This window comes from Chiloscyllium plagiosum, unplaced genomic scaffold (assembly GCF_004010195.1).
Source record: "Chiloscyllium plagiosum isolate BGI_BamShark_2017 unplaced genomic scaffold, ASM401019v2 scaf_14061, whole genome shotgun sequence".
NCBI classification, from domain to species: Eukaryota; Metazoa; Chordata; class Chondrichthyes; order Orectolobiformes; family Hemiscylliidae; genus Chiloscyllium; species Chiloscyllium plagiosum.
Window position 1 is genome coordinate 19,651 of NW_025211919.1, and position 5,350 is coordinate 25,000.

General features: G+C 44.7%; 1 long non-coding RNA gene across 1 annotated transcript; it reads left to right on the top strand.

Moving 5' to 3' along the window:
• Positions 1-3,775: 3,775 nt before the first annotated feature.
• On the top strand, positions 3,776-5,165 carry LOC122547193. Its single transcript, XR_006310910.1, has 4 exons — positions 3,776-4,031; positions 4,196-4,287; positions 4,593-4,780; positions 5,019-5,165. It is a non-coding gene; the product is annotated as an uncharacterized LOC122547193 (long non-coding RNA).
• The last annotated feature ends 185 nt before the right edge of the window (positions 5,166-5,350 follow it).

The window sequence follows — 5,350 nt, forward strand, 5'->3', positions numbered from 1 at the left end:
CATGTCCATCCTCATCAGGAGAGTCTTCGCTCTCCTCCTCTTCCTTGTAAAAAGACCGGAACCGTCCCCATCCACGACCACTCTCCTCTGCCTGACAGAGCTTATCCTTACCCTGAACAACACTTTTTTTAAAAAAAAAAAAATTCTCTCACTTTGTTCACCAGTTATAAGAAAGTGAGGACTGCAGATGCTGAAGATCAGTCAAGAGTGTGGTGCTGTAAAAGCACAGCTGGTTGGGCAGAATCAGCATCATTCCTGATGAAGGGTTTATGCCCGATATGTTGATTTGCCTGCTCCTCGGATGCTGCCTGACCAACTGTGCTTTCCCAACACTACACTCTCGACACTGGGCCCTAGTTATGCCTGTCTTAGTTGGGCACGTAGAACATTCCTTGTTTCAGTGCCATTCTGGCCCCCATCCACAACTCTGTTTCCAGTATATCGATGATACTATCAATGCTGCTTCCTTCTTTCATCTGGAATCAGAAAAGTTTATCAATTTTATTTCCAATTTCCATCCCTTTTCTCTCTCTTTCACGTGGTTCATCTCTGACTCCTCTGTTCCCTTCCTCAACATCTGTTTCTATTTCTGGGGATAGGCTAGCCACCAGTATTCACTACAAACCAACCGACTCTCCTAGTTACCTTAACTATACATGCTCTCACCCTGTTTTTTGTAAAGATTCTATTCCATTCTCATAATTCCTCCATCTCCATCACATCCGCTCTATTTGTTTTAAAATAGTGATGGAAAAGGATGGACCAGATCTAAAATTGCAAGTTCTAAATTGGAGGACTGAGGTAAGAACTTTCAAAAATTGATTGGGGGTGGATGTTTGCAGGTAAAGAGAGTCTGAAATATGAGGCCTTCAAAAATGAGGTAACGAGAGTCCAGAGAAAGTATGTTCCTGTTAGGGTGAAGGGCAAGGCTGGTAGGTGTAGGAAATGCAGGGTGACTACAGAAATTGAAGTTTGGTCAAGGAAAAAGGAAACATACATCTGGTATAGACAGCAGAGATTGAGTGAATCCCTAGAAGAGTATAATAGGACATTAGGAGTATTCTCGAGAGGGCAAAAAGGGAACATGAGATAGCTTTGGTAAATAGGGTTAAGGAGAATCCAAAGGAATTCTACAAATACATTAAGGACAAAGGCTAACTAGAGAGAGAATAGGGCCCCTTAAAGATCAGCAAGGCCACCTAGGTGTGGAACTGCACGAGATGGGGAAATACCAAATGAGTACTTTGATTAAATTCCTGAGTACTTTGCATTAGTGTTTATTGTGGAGAAGGATATGGAGGATAGAGAATGTGGGGAAATAAATAGTAACATCTTGAAAAATGCCCATATTACAGATGAGGAGTTGTTGGATATCTTAAAATGCATAAAGGTGGATAAATCTCCATGACCTAATCGGGTGTACCCTAGAACTTTGTAGGAAGTGAGTGAAGTGATTGCTGGGCCCCTTGCTGAGATATTCTGGTCCTCCTATAGGGAGAATGTAGTGAAACTTGAAAGGTTTCAGAAAAGATTTACAAGGATATTACCAGGATTAGAAGGTTTGTGGTATACGGAGAGGCTGAATAGGTTAGGGCTATTTTCCCTGGTGCTGAGCAGTGACCTCATAGAGTTTATACAATCATGAGGGGCATGGATAGACTAAATAGACAAAGTCTTTTTCCTGGCACAGGGGAATCCAAAGCTAGAGGGTGTAGGTTTAAGGTGAGAGAGAAATGATTTGAGAGACCTAGGGGCAATTTTTCACACAGAAGGTGGTGCATGTATGGAATGAGCTGCCAGAGGAAGTGTTAGAGACTGGTACGGTTACAACATTTCAAAGGCATCTGGATGGGTAAATGAATAGGAAGGGTTTAAGAGGGATATGGGCCAAATGCTGGCAAATGGGACTTTATTAATTTAGGATATCTGGTCTTCATGGATGGGTTGGACTGAAGGGTCTTTTTCCATGCTGGACATATCTATGATGATGTCAACTACAACAAAGGGGCCTCCAAAATGTCTACCTTCCTCCTCAACTGAGGATTCCCCAGCATGTAGTTGATCTGACCCTCCTCTGTGTCTGATCCATCTGCCGCACTTCGGCCCTCACTCCCTCTCTTCTCCCCCCAGCAGTGATAGGGACCTATTTGTCCTTGCTTACCATCCCACCAGTATCCAGTCTGAGGATCACCCTTTCCTGCCACTCCAGTAGGATGCCACCACCAGAGGCCACCTTCACCTCCCTTGTCAGCCTTCCGCAAGGACTGTTCCCTCCAGGACACCCTGGTCTACTTGTCCTTCACTCCCAAAAACCCCCATTCCTACCCCACCCAGCCAAGATCATGGCATTTCTTCAGCAACTGCAGAACCTGACTGTTTACTTCTTTCCTCAGTATCCAAGGGTCCAAACACACCTTCCAGGTGAAGCTGGATACTGCCCATAAAATAGACCCCGAGTTTCTAGTTGCATGCCACTTTAACACACCACCTTGTCCGCTAGCCAACATATCTATCTCCGGCTTATAGCAGTGTTCCAGTGAAGCTCAGCACAAGCTGGAGGACCAGCACCTCACTTACTGCCTTTTGGGATTCTACAGCCTTCTGGGCTCAATACAGAGTTCAACAATTTTGTGGCTTGAGGCACCTTTTCCCATATCTTTCTCCCAACCCTCACACACCAGGTCGTATTAGCACATGGTCTGTTGTTACACATAACACATTGTTAGCCACTAATACTCCGTTATTAGTTATTCATTCTCCTCGGCTGACCATTATACCAGTTGGACAGTCACAGGAGTGGATAGAGTCATAGAGATGTACAGTAGGGAAACAGACCCTTCGATCCAACTCATCCATGCTGGCCAGATATCCCAACCCAATCTAGACCCACCTGCCAGCATCCGGCCCATATCCCTCCGAACCCTTCCTATTCATATGCCTTTTAAATGTTGCAATTGTACTAGTCTCCACCACTTCCTCTGGCAGCTCATTCCATACATGTACCACCCTCTGCATTAAATATTTGTCCCTTAAGTCTCTTTTATATCTTTCCCCTCTCACTGTAAACCTATCTTCTCTAGTTCTGGACTCCCCACTCCAGGAAAGAGACTTTGTAAATCTATCCTATCCATGCCCCTCATGATTTTATAAACCTCCATAATATCACCCCTCAGCCTCTGATGCTCCAGGGGAAACAGCCCCAGCCTGTTCAACCTCTCCCTATAGCTCAAATCCCGTAACCCTGGTAACATCCTTGTAAATCTTTTCTGAACCCTTTCAAGTTTCACAACATCCTTCCGATTTCCCAAACTGCGGCACCTCGCATTTATCTGAATTAAACTCCATCTGCCACTTCTCAGCCCATTGGCCCATCTGGTCCAGATCCTGTTGTAATCTGAGGTAACCCTCTTCACAGTCCACTACACCTCCAATTTTGGTGTCATCTGCAAACTGTTCTTCTCTATCTCCACCTATCGTTCACTCCTTACACCCACTTTATTATATTAAAAAAATCTTTTTCCCTGCTGCCATCAGTTCTAAGCATGTGATGGACCCGAAACATTACTCTCCACAGATGCTGCTACCAGACCTTCGGAGCCTTTCCAGTATTTTCTGTTTTTCCTCCAAATGAGGAGACGCGTGCTCCGAATGACGTCAAGTGTTTTCCATTGTAGTCGGGAGGCTGGAGCCCAGCTCCCCTTCTGATTGGATGGTCTGGCGCTCGAGGTAGCGGTGCGTCACAGCCCGGGGTGATGCTGGAGGCGGAGGGGGGGGGGGAGGAGGATGGCGTCACAGTATAAAAGGCGCTGCGCCGTATAATCGAGCTGGAAGTTGTTTTTCAATCGTTCGGGAAGAATCTGGGTGGTGGCGCGCGCACACACACCCACTCGGCAACGCAAACCCTCTTGCACTCTCATCCCGAATACCCCACCCATTCATGTGAACTGGTCTGGACCTGAAAGCTGCACGATGTTTCAGTGTAAGAGGCTGAAGGCCTGGGGCGGCCTGTGCCCCGCGCTGCTGTTACTGCGGTAGGTGTTCCCCCCTTTCACACAGCGGAGTGTGTATGTGTCATCACTCGGGGACGTGAGCATCATGTCTTAGTCAGTGCAGGGCAGAGGGGCGCACTGCGGCGTCAACTGCTGCAGGATGGTGTCTGATCCCTTTTCCAAAAGCTTTTATTTTGTTTTAACAGGTGAAGCGATCCAAACACTTGCTTGTGTGTTACCCCCGGAGTGGCCAGTGGTCAAACCGCTCTGATGGCTTCGAATGAACATAACGTTCCTGGTAATTTAGACTCGTTTCTCCTGCTGCGTTTTCTTCCCTTTTAAAGGCACAGCAGACCTTTTCTGAATTTCATCCATTTGCTGTGGCGGGTTGATTGCGTTTTAAGATGGAGTTTTTAAGTCAATGTAAATTATATCGTGCGCCGAATTTAATAGTCTAAATTGTTTATAACAGCACAACTTGAAATTTTACTTTTAAGTGCACCTGAACCTGGCGTTATTATCGACGACTGAATGTTGCTGTGGCAATTAACACGAGGAATGTGATCTAATTTAAATTAAATGTACTGACCATGCCTTTTGCAGCTATCGAGCATCCTTCGAGCTTACTGGGAAAGCTGTCCCTACCCATTGGGATGCACCGTAGGGCATTCAGTTATGATGACGCCTTGGAAGATTTATCGCCAATGACACCCCCTCCTCCTGATATGGGAAGCAATATATTGTGGAAACAGCCTGTTATTCCAGAGCGGAAATATCAACAATTATCTATGGTATACGTTTTATTTATAATCATTTGAACCATTGCAGTAATATTGAAATGCCTTTATTTCTTTACAAATTGAGTTTTCTCTTGTGTAATTTTAAGATTGCTGATTTCTGTGTAGGCTGCCTGATGAAATATTTTTCCACAGAAGACTCGTCAGTTTTTTTTTCTAGATTTTGACTCTAGTTTGCAGTGATCTTTTCTTTTTTTTTATTCTATGAACTGTCTATTGACACCACTATCAGTCAATGTATTGGAAGCAGGGTGGCTGGCAGGACTTGGCAGTATTTACTCAGTAAACAAGAGCAAGCAAAGTTTGTTTAAAAGCAATTTCTACTGACTAGCAGCAATTGGAACATAACTTCTCCCAATAAAATCAGGGTGAGTTCTCCAACAGAATACAACATATAATTACATCTCATATACTTTCAGTTGTCAGGTGAGATTTGATATTTTCCTGATCTTGTCCCTTACGGCATAAATCTTGCTGCAGTGTCTGGTTTTCATGAATAGTAGCACAAACTGGATGTTGTATAGGGCCCCAATGTTTGTGGCTAAGATGACTCCTCTCCACAGC